Source organism: Nanorana parkeri, unplaced genomic scaffold (assembly GCF_000935625.1).
Source record: "Nanorana parkeri isolate BGI_ZX_2015 unplaced genomic scaffold, ASM93562v1 scaffold139, whole genome shotgun sequence".
NCBI classification, from domain to species: domain Eukaryota; kingdom Metazoa; phylum Chordata; class Amphibia; order Anura; family Dicroglossidae; genus Nanorana; species Nanorana parkeri.
Genome location: NW_017306407.1, coordinates 508,075 through 520,726, shown reverse-complemented (window position 1 = coordinate 520,726; position 12,652 = coordinate 508,075).

Genomic DNA, 12,652 nt, shown 5'->3' with positions numbered 1-12,652 from the left:
TAACTAGAGTTAGACGTAACTGTACTTTAGATGAAGATTTTGAGATACAGGCTAACGCTATCGCTAACCGTTTTTTAGAAAAGGGATATGACAAGTTGGAGATGGATACAACAAAAAATAGGTAAAACTAACAGAGGTGAATTATTAAAAACAGGAAATAGAAATAATAAGGATTATACGATTACTTTTGTTACAGATTATTCATTTCAATATAAAGAACTAGAGCAGATTATGGTTAAACATTGGAATATTTTAATGAAGGACAAAGTACTAGGACCTATCTTACCAACCAAACCGAATGTCATTTATAGAAGAGCCCCCACATTAAAGGACAAATTGGTGCATAATGTCATAGTGTTTTTTTAGGGTTTTTTTTAGGGGGTTCTGACATTGTTTAATGGAATAGGATTTTATCCGTGTGGGAGATGTGTAGGATGCCGCTTAACAAAACAAAAAAGAAAAATTACACAATTCCAGTCTAATACAAATAACAAGAGGTTAATATAAATTAATTTATTTCCTGTGGAACAACGCATGTCACATACTTGCTCGAATGCCCGTGTGGGCAACAATACGTGGGGAGGACCATGAGACAGCTTAAGATTCGGATACAGGAACACATTAATAATATAAAAAATGGGTTCACCAAACAGTGTATCTAAACATTTCAAACTGTGCCACAACAAGGACCCATAGGTCTAAAATTTTGTGGAGTTGAAATACTGGAGAGGGAATAATTTAAAAAGAGAAATCTCTCTTTTTAAAGAAGAAAGAGAAAGAGAAACAAAGTGGATATATTTGTTAGACACTATGGTCCCTAGGGGTTTGAACATCGAACTGGATTTGAACTGTTTTTTAAGGAATTATTAAAATTGGCATAATCGCATATAATTATTTAAGTGTTTTTAGATGGTTTAATTATTTTCCCATTACTTGCCCTAGTGCATTAGAAGGTTTATGCACCACCATGCAATTATAGGTTGTTTGATACAGAGCTTTATGGTCCCTATTTATCATATACGATATACATAAGTAAACCTTTTCCGCACTTTGTTTATAAGTTATACTAAAACTTTTCCCACACCATCCTCTATATGTTCCAGCTATTGTTCCTTGTAGCATTTGCTTTATACCGGTTTATGTTTTTTTCATTAGATGTTTATGCACCATTATGCAATCTATTAAGATTGTTTGTTATAGATTTATATGGATATCTTTTCGGTGTCCTCCCATTCATTATTACACAGGAAGTAATGTGGCATTATACATATAATAATCATTTCCCACACTTCGTTTTTAGCTATAGTATGACATCTCCCACACCATCCTTAATATACCTAAGTTATTGTTTTTTGTATCATTTGCTGTCGGCCGGCCGCTCGGCCAGCTTCGGCTTTCAGCACGGCTAGTGACCAGATGCAAAGCTAGAGCCTCCGTCCGAGACCGACGGCAGCTCTCCCTGCCCTAAGCTGCTGCTACTGCTGCCGGAGGATATACGAGACACGAAATAGTTTTAGACAGGAGTCCCATAGAAAATTACCACCCACCATGAGAGGGAGTGCAATGAGGCATAACAAGGGTCCGAGGTCCAAGTCATCCAAGACTAAGACCCCATTCACACCTAGCGACATACCTTTTGCAGCGGATCCGCACGGCCGGGATAGCGCGACTTTCGGGGCGACGTTCCAGCGACGATCCATCGACGGTAGCGCGACCTTCCCCGTCGGGCTCCATAGAAAAAAAGCAAAATCGCGCAAAATCCACCGAAAAAAGGGTCCGGTAGAAGCGACTTGCGACCGCGACGAGCGACATGGAGTTAAGACAGCTCCATTGAATAACATTGGCCGGCGACTTCTCGCGATATCGCGCGGCAAAAATGCGCGATATCGCGGCGGAAATCGCGCGACAATTCGCTATATGTGAACGGGGCCTTAGGCATCCAAACCGAAGATGACAGCAAAGACGAACAGCGACCGCTGCTCGCCCCAGAAAATGGATACAGGGATCAGATCGTATTTCAACTCGCTGGACCGCACACCCGAGCGCATAGGAATGACGTCAGACGCCGCGACTGCCTCGGTGTGCGGCGGATCCCCTAGTGAGACAGATCCAAGTGCTGGATCCTCCTTCACAGCCATAATACCGGACAACCCGATCGACGGCCAGATGGAACATGAAACTATCGACACTGCCATTAAGGTATGCAACCAGCTATCATGTATCCCAGGTATCTCCCCCAACACACTCCCTCTTTGGCAGTCATCGATTAGCGAAGAGCAGGGAAGGAGCTCCCCTGCCTCATCATCTGACAGACAGTCACTCCAGTCACTCCAGGTATTATATGCTGCAGACATGGAATCCTCTCTCCTGCCAACCTCTTCCCACCCCTTAACTGAAGATAAAGCCCAGTATACTCCAAGAGAGATCCCAAAGATACAAAAAGCACAGAGAGCCCAAGGACTTATGTTTCAAAGCAAAAGTAAAAACGAAATGGGTCTGGTAAAAGAGAAAAATCTTACGAGTGAGATATTCCTACCTCTCGTTACACCTGTTGGAGTACCCCAAGACCCTAAGATTATACCGGATGGATCTATCCATAGTCAACAGTGGCACAAATTTGAGCCTTATGGCTCGACGAGATGGTAAATCAGCTAATCTGAAAGTCCCTGAAGATCTGGAAAATTTCTGCAGAGACCTGGACATTAAATGCCCAAAAATAATAGGTTGGGACCCACTACCAACGCTTCCCCTACAACCTCCCCAGTGGCAAACAGTCTCTAAGAAAAAGCGATACGACCCTAAGGGAGACAAACGCGACCATAACCTACAAACATAAACAGAACGATACTTGGACCGGGAATCCCATACATAATTCATTATTTTGAACTTTACATTTGACCAGTGGGTCCAAGATTTACCTATAAAGTACACATGTATATATTATTATAAGCTAAGATGGATTAATAGCTTAGGTAGTAAAGACTATGATAGGAAAATATGGTGATCAACTAATTAACTAACTATCTAATAAACTAGCGATTAACTAACTACTTAATATATGATATAAACTATGGTTGCAGGAATAATTATGTTATTTTATGTACTCAATCTTAGCAGGAGTGAGATATAAGGCTAAGGAAGAGTTTGTTGGGGTTTCCCCCCCCCCCCCCCACCACTCGCGCTAACACTCTTAAGGTGCAAATAGTTCCTCCAAACTTCTGATTTGTGATGTAATTTGACAGATGACAATTAATTGCAAAGTGAGAGACTAATATAGATATGAAATAAATTAGATCTAAAGTACTCAATAAGACAAACTGAATGTGCAAACTAAATAAATAAAAAAATATATAAAAATACTACTTGAGATAGCCGGAGCAGGGAGAGCTGCCCTAGATTTATTCCCTCTGGCACTACCCCCCTTGTTTGGTTTTGTTTAGTTTAGATTAGTTCTAGAAAAGCTGATTTATTATATTAGTTCAGCTTAACTACTGCTAGTATATCCTAGCAGAAATTATGCTAGGGTACTGTCGAAGTCCTTGGACTTCAATAATAGCGGTTTTTCATTTTAATCTTGGTGTACGCCAAGAATATGTTATATATGTTTATTATATCGATTTTTTTGTTTATTTTTATCTTTTCCTTTATTATTTTCATGTATTTTACCTTACGGTTTACTTCCTTTTTACAATCTGAAGAAACTTCTCCACGGGATATTCTGCTTGTCACAACATATATTGGGCTCATCTAAGACGAGGCCAAGGGGACCTATACACCATCTGGGGTGCTTCCGGGTAGGTAAGTTTGGCGCATATTTTGTACTGACGGTCCTGTATATAACGACACTTAACTCTCTCATATCTCAATGGCTACACCCAGTAAATACGACATAGTATCATTCAATGTGAAGGGATTGAATTCTAACCATAAGAGGGGATTACTTTCTAGGGAGCTCAAACGTTTGAATCCCGATGTAGTATTCCTACAAGAAACTCACTTTACATCACAAAGCTCACTTAATTTCTTAAGATCTCGCTACCCGATTTATTATTTAGCTAATTCCCCCTCGGGTAAATGAGCAGGAGTGGTAATTGGGATGCCCATTTAAAACACTAGAGGTGCACACTCACCCGGGGGGCAGATATATTATAATACATGGACTGTGGGGACAGGATCAGATCACATTATGTAATATATATACACCAAATAATAGGCAAATACCGTTTTTGAGAAATGTCCTATCAAAACTGTCCGATGTTCTACATCAATATTTCATTATTGGAGGCGATTTCAATGTTCTCTTATCCCCAACCCTGGACAGATTGGGGATCAATGGGAACCCCACACCAGAGGGCGCAAAGAGACTCGCATATCAATTTCAACAACTGCTTAAAAGATATGCCCTGTTTGATGTTTGGAGAACCCAGAATCCAACAGATAGACAATACACTTTTTATTCCAATGCTCATGGAACCCACACCAGAATAGACCGTTTCTTAGTCAATAGTAAAACATTAAATGCCACCTTATTCACAGAAATTGCCCACATCACTTGGTCAGATCATGCCCCCATAGTCTTATCGATATGCTTATTCCCCCCTCCGGCAAAACTCTATAATTGGCGCATAAACGAATGGCTCCTTAAAAATGAACAAACTAAATTACAACTAGAGAACTCCTTGTTAGAATACTTTTCCTTAAATAAAGGAACCGTAGACCTATCCAGCAGTTTATCGGAGACACATAAAGCAGTAATGCGAGGCCACTGTATTGCACTTTCCAGCAAGCTTAAACGGGATGCACAGCTACAACGTCTATCCTTAGAGGCACAACTAGAATCCCTACAAAAGCGATTGGTTCCCACCCCTTCTTTAAATTTACTTAGGCGAATCGTGTCCGTCCGATCCAAAATACAACAATTGGATATGTCAACAGTGGAAAAATCGATGCTCTTAGTCAAACAGAAATACTATGAAAGAGGGAATAAAGCTCACACCATGCTTGCTAATAAACTCAAAGCAGATCGGACCCAAAATTCTATACATTCAATTAGGGATACAAAGGGGACCGAACAGTTCTGCCCGGACACGGTAGCATCGATTTTTCAGTCCTATTACACTCAACTCTATAATATAAAAGACCCAGCATTTAATTTAGACGACTCAGTTTTAAAAAAATCTATTGGAGAATATCTTTCAAAACAACCCCTTTCCCATATCACACAAAAAGAACTCCAATCTCTCAACCAGCCCATAACATTCGAAGAGTTGAACTCAGTAATTAAAGAATTGTCCAATGGCAAGGCCCCTGGCCCAGATGGCTTCACCAACATGTACTATAAGACTTTTAGTTCCATTCTTACCCCACACTTATTATCACTATACAACAATGTTTTTGAAAAATCACCTTTGCCCACTTATATGCTTGTGTCCTACACTACAGTAATCCCTAAACCCGATAAAGACCACCTGGAATGTTCCAATTATCGACCGATTGCTCTCCTAAATTCAGACTTACATTTTTTTTCTAAACTGCTAGCATTACGATTGAGTCTCCTTATTCCTTCATTGATACATAGAGATCAAGTTGGATTTGTTACAGGTAGACAATCTGGAGATAATACAAGACGTACGATAGACCTTATTGAAATTCTCACTTCCACAGACACGGAATCTGTGATACTTACCCTAGATGCTGAGAAGGTATTCGATCGTCTTAGCTGGCCATTTCTATTTTCTACCTTGGAACATATCGGGATAAAGGGACCCTTTCTGGATGCGATTACCACTCTATACTCTACTCCTTCCGCAGCTATTAAACTTCCTTTAGCATTATCGGCTTATTTTCCCATACGTAATGGTACCCGACAGGGATGCCCTCTATCCCCCCTGTTATTTACTCTATGTATAGAATCATTAGCCAATCATATCAGGAATTCCCCATATATTTCAGGTGTACAAGTAAGAGAACAAGCTTTTAAAATTTCACTTTTTGCAGACGACATTTTACTGACACTGACTAAACCTCTTATTTCCTTACCAAACTTACATAGGGAACTGGCAAACTACTCGTCCATATCAGGGTATAAATTGAACCTGACTAAATCTGAGGCTATGGCAATTCATATCCCACAGAAAACATTGTCTTTTCTACAGTCCTCCTTTGAATACAACTGGAAAGTGGATAAACTGAAATATTTAGGTATCTATCTCACTCCCCAGGTGACCTCTCTATACACAACCAATTTCACCCCACTATACCGGGAAATTAGAGAGCTCCTTCGGAGATGGAGCACATATCGCTTATCCTGGACAGGTAAAATGACATCAATTAAAATGATGATATTGCCAAAATTGCTTTATCACTTTGGGACACTACCTATTAAAATACCTATACAAGACCTTAAAATCTTACAACGCTAACTTCTCCAATTTACATGGAACAATGCTGCCCGGACAGTGATAACATCATAGATTAAGTGGGAGTTGTACATCACTTGTGAGATTTAACAAAGGATTTTCTATATGTACACATTTTATGAGATGTACTAGCACGTTTCCCCCCCCCCATGTTTATTATGGTTTATAGTGTCTAGACCATTAGACCTAGAGTTTTTCTTACCATCATCAGCACAGGCATTGTGCAACAGGTGTTGTGTATGACACAAAATAGTGTATCACTTTGTGACAATTTCCCATTTTATACTATTTTTTTCACATTTTAGGAATATCATTTTTGAGTTTGAAGCGCAGTGCTATTTTCTTTTTTCCTATTTTGGGTGTACTCACCTATTAAGCACAGCTGCTCTTAGAGTGTTACTTGATTCCTAGCGCAGTTTTTTCTATCTAACATTAAAGCTAGCCATAAACTAGTAGATTTCTGAATGAAAGATCTTTCTTTACCAACGAAAGATCTTTCTTTACCACTCGATAATGCCATCAGAGACTTGACAAATGTCGAATGAAATGTTGTTTTATTTTAACATTGGATTTTGAAATGAATGCAGTTTCCCGAACGAAAAAACACATTCACCCAGACCCAAGAAAGGCAGTGATCAACACAAGTGGTCTCCTGCTGCCATTGAGGCCTTCAAAGCCCTTAAGTCCGCATTTGCTAGTTTTCCGATCTTGTCTTACCCCAATTTTGCCTTACCTTTTATCCTTAAGATCAATGTGTCTGAGACAGGAGTAGATGAACAGATGTGTTCCCTGCACTCCTTACAGCATTCATGACCATACATTTAGGGAGTGGTGCTCGTAGTGATGATCACGGATAGCGGCGTGCACAACAGGCTTGCATAGAAGAGAGATCTGTGTATTTATTAATCCTGGGCTCTACACCAGATGGTCCCTTACCCCCTTGTGGTTCTATTCCAAAAAGTTTTCTCGAGCGGAGTGCAATTACTAGATTGGAGACAAAGAGCTGTTGGCCATAATTATGTCTCTCAAAGAGTGGAGACATCTGCTTGAGGGTACTATGGTTCTTGTTCTTATTTTAACAGATCATAAGAACTTGGCCTATCTCTCAGAGGTCATGAGGCTCACACCACGCAAAGCCAGATGGGCCCTGTTTCTTTCACAAAACTTTTATGTGGTCTTGTAATTGCCCCACTTAAAATATTTAAAGGCTGATCCCCTGTCTTGCCAATATACTGAGTTGTCCAGGGAAGACTCCGTGCCCACTTCGGTTATTATTCCAGATCATATCCTGGCAACTATGCATACCAATTTAGCCTCTCCCATGGGAGAGCAGATTCTGGCTGCTTAACGTGTCTCCTCCTGAGAAACCATCTGATATAAGTGTTTTGTACCTTAGAATTTACGCATTAAACTGTTGTGAACCGACCATAACTCCAAGACTGGCAGTCACTCTGGTATAAATCAGATGATTTGGGCTATTTCTTGCCAATTCTGGTAGCTATTTCTCCGCAGTGATGTTGCTGCATACATGGCTTCATGTTCCATTTGTGCTCAAAGCAAATCCCCTTGGCACCTCCTGGGGTCCTACTACAATCTATTCCCAATGGTGAACAGCCTTGGTCCCACCTAGCCATGGACTTTATCGCCGACCTTCCTGTGTCTCATGGTTATACCATCACCCTTATGATTATCTACCGTTTTTCCAAAATGTGCTATTGCATACCATGTAAGCAGTTGCCCATGGCTCAGGAGCTTGCCTCAGTGTTTGCCAGGGAGGTCTTAAATTTATACGGCATACCTAAGGAGATAGTCTCTCAGGTTAGTACTGCTTATAAAAATATTTCCAGCAAACTGGTACTTTGCCAGTGTACGGCAAAGCAACGTGTTTGCTTTAATGTTTCGTCCCTCAGCAGTACATCCTTACATCATTCTTCATTCTCATCCCGCTCTGTTCATTTGCTGGAAAAAATATGGTACTTTCTGGTATAATGGGGCATTTAAATCACTCCTATTTAACTCATCTGACAGTGGTGGTGCTCTCATTGTGTAGTATATTAAAAATAATTTATTGATACATTAAAAGTTGCACTTACATAAATATGTAATCGTGAGCTTTTAAAAAACATCAAATGATATCAGACTCGTGTCCTATGATACTGTCTCGTGGTGCTAGTGTGTTCCGCCCCTGGCTAAAAACTTTGCAGGTTTGCTCCCAGAAATAAGGAACAACCTATAATGCACTGCATAGCTTTTCCCCTGGTCTGCTTAGTCACAAGAGCCAATAACTTGATGTAATAGAAAACCCAGCCCCCTTTCAATAAAATGGTGGGCTCACAGCAGCCATATTGTCAGTGTGTGTTGGAGCTGTTCAAGAGAGCTGACAATTCTGTTTAGGGAGAGATACTGTGTTTTTTTTTAAAGTTTTATGTTTTTTTTTTGGCATTGGTACTTGTCCTCCATGGCAGTACCCTGCTTCTCAAGCCTTTTGTTAACAATAGCTTGCTTATTAGTCCTTCAAATGGGCAGAGCTGAATAGCAAAAATCTGCTCCTCTTAAAATGGCCATACACCTATAGTTTATCTGCAAATTTTCAATGGTCAGATTGAAAAAGTACAACAGGTTCCTCCATCTACGCTAAACTGTGTGGATAGAGGAATCTCCCACTGGGCCAAGCTTCTGTATCTTGCTAGTCGGCCCTGATGGCTCTCAAAACACCTGAACAATGCCTGCACCCTATCAGATTGTTCAGGCATTTTGACGGCCAGCAGGGCCGACTAGCAAGATACTGAAGCTTGGCCCAGTGGGAGATTCCTCCATCCACACAGTTTTGCGTAGATGGAGGAATCTGTTGCACTTTTTCCATCTGACCATAGAAAATCTGCAGAAAATCTATAGGTGTATGGCCAGCTTTAGACTTTAATTGTATTTGTTGCAAATTTAGCAAACTTCCAGCAGGATTTGCAAAATTGTTAGGGAATCAAACCCATGTAGGTTTGCTCATGCCGATTAGTATGGACTTCTGGGCAGTGGATAACTATTTAGCGGATAAAACTATTTAGGTTTAAGAAAAAGCCATTGGTGAAATAGAAAAACAGTTTGCCTATATGTATTTTCACCATGTATTTAGTCGATTGCCTGGAGTTCAGCTTTAAAATGCAGCCGTTTGAAAAAATTGAGGGTCGTTTGTGAGTCCCCTAAAACTTTCTCAATTATTTATGCAGATTTTAGAAAATAAACTGAACAAAGTTTTAACATGTCAAAATTGTATTCAGTTAGTGAATGTATTGGTAATATAGCAATACTAAAACCAAAAATATGCCATTTGTTCTTTAAAAGCAAAGCTTTCCAAAAAAGCCCTTAGTCTCCATTTGAAAATTGCTAGTATTCAGTACAATTTTTCTTTCATGGTAAAATTGAGTCGGCATCCTGTAGTCACCACTTATTCAACTTCTGGTTCTGGAAGTCAATGTTACAATGCTATGACCTCATTGCCAATAACCTATTGTGCTTACAGTAATGATGATATTTAGTGTCTGTGCTTGGAGGGAAAAATTGTAATGTCAAGATGACTTCATTACCTGAAGACTAGAATGATCACATTTTTTTGCCTTTATAGGCTGCCCTTGCTCTAAAGATACTGTCTGTTCACTGGTAATGCATGAGAAGGCTAATAGTTTACAATTATCTTAACTTATTTTTTGAATTATTATTGAAATGTTCTGTTTTCACCATCCATGGTATATGATTAATTTCACAAAAAATGAGAACCAAAATTCTACCCCTCTAGTTGTTCTCTGGGATAGAAATTGAGGGGAAATTCATCATTTTACAGTTGTCATCAGGACAGGAGGTGAGGGGAATATTCCAACTAACTTCCTATTGTGTCTAACGGACAGGAAAATCTCTTCAGTGGGGATAAAGCAAGAAGCAAAACCATGACAGTGGTTTAAACATTCTCGACTATATCAGGTCCGGTCATGGTGTTGCAGCAGTGCTGAGAAGAGGAAGCAGTGAAAGAGCTGGTGAGAGGGAGAGAACCAAGATGCTGATCACCCACTGTGTATTCACACTGGCTTTGGGTAACAGTGAACTAAATGGCCAGATCTGGCCAGTTCGTCTGCCTGCTTAAACCTCTGGTTGCTGCAGCTGGAAGTCATTCATTTAGTGGTGGTATCACTACAGCTTCCTTCCAGCTTGCTTTACATTGTAAACATCCCAACGGGGATATTGGGTGACACCATTGACCAAATATGTTCATGTCCACATATAGTCAATGATGTCACCCAGGTTCCCCAGTGCTGCGTGTACATCCCAAGAACACTTGGAAACTGTAAAAGATGGGAGTATTGGCAGAAGAGGATGGTCTATGCATGGGTCATTGTGTTGGTGGGTCATTGGGGTTCTGCTTATCTTGATTGACACTGGATCTACATCACTGGACAACATGATTAATGTTTTGTTTTTGAGGAAGGAGGCATTTTTTCTAACAAAGGACTACTTTTTGCATTGTGTCTGCATTATTTACTATTTACATTACTATTTGACAGTATTTACTATTGACCCCATACTCACATAGTGGGACAGGCAGGATGCCTGGGAGCCCCTTATTTTAATGGGGCTTCCAGATTCAGATAAGCCCCCCCCCCCATAGAACCCCACTGGGCCAGGGAAGTGGGCATGAGGCCATCGTCCTCATCAAAATGGGAAAAAGGTGCCCTGCCAGGGGTTGGGGTTGGCTTCACTGCCCTCCCTGGCAGGATGCCCTCCCAACCAAGGTTGAGGACCTGTGGCATGGTATGGTTGAGAATTAAGGGTGCCCGCTCGCTTCCTTCCCCTTTCCTGGCCAGCCAGGCTGTATGCCTAAATAAGAGGCTGGTATTGATTGTGAGGGGGACCCAAAATTGTATTTTTTGCTCTTTTGCCTGAGGCCCCCTCAAAATCCATACCAGGTCCTTATCCTTATGGATTTTGAGGGCAACCCCATTCTTTACAAACAGAATGAATCTGGGTGGTAATTGCCATGTATCTGCAATAGTTTTTTTCCCCAAAATGTCACTTTTATAGGAGTACATCATACTGCTGTGCAACTTCATGTGTGGGATTAAGGCATCCCCTATATAATAATAATATAATATTCAAATGAATAAAATCAAAATAAAATCAAAAAAGAAAGGCTTGCAAATTGGCCTAGAAACAGACCAGAAGAACATTACAAGATACAGCCATATACTTAAATGGGGTTCAGGTTCTACATTCATGTTTCACGGATTTCCTGCTGGGCTCAGGAAAGCCAGTTTGCTCAGTTTACCCATTCCTAGTTATTAGCAGGTGGATACAGTGTAGTGTACAATATTTTAGTGTATCATTTTAATGACTGTTGTATATGCCATTTGATTCCTCTGTTTTGTCATTTTATTCTTAATACGTATTTAGTGATCAGTTGAATGCCTTCCTCATAAATTTGTCTTAAAAAGAGATTGAGGATATAAAGCTGTCTACAATCTTTTTCTGTTTGTGCGGTTTGCGTGTAGAGAGAAAACAGGTGACACAAGCAGATATATTGTGGCAGAGGATGTGTGTAGGTGTGAAACCTTTGTTTGCTTCTTCATGTGCACTTCAGTATTGTGCACATAGCTTATCATCATTTTTATTCAAGGAAGAACTGACCGCAAAATAAATGGATGAATTCAAGCTCCCCTGCTAAAGGAGAACTATGGGGTATACCACTTGTTTTTTTTTTTTCATTTTTAGCTTCCTTGTGATACAGGAGTAGATTTTGCAATGTACTCCTGTAATAAAAAAAAAAGCACTATAAACTTAGAATTCTAAGTAATATACAGTGGGTGGGGCTAAGCTCTGTGTTGAGAAGAGATCCGGAAATATGGTCGGGATCCTCCCTCCTCTCCCATTGAGTGACAGCAGCTTGTAGGAGCTGCTGCACGTTCATGAGAAACTGTACAGATGTTAATTATGGTAAGCATTAACTACCCAGCCCACATTTTAAGATTACATCAGGGGAAAACTTCAGTTCAGAGTTTAGATATGTAAGCAGCAATGTTTAAAGATGTATTAAAGTTATGCTAAGGGAATAGGTACATGTAACAAATATGAACTAAATGTTATCCCAATTTGGGTGCAAAAGTGGAGATACACTTTAAGGCAAACTTGGGCTTTGGCCATGCAGGACAAAGAACAGGTTTTATTTAATGACTTCTCGCCAGCAACACATACTG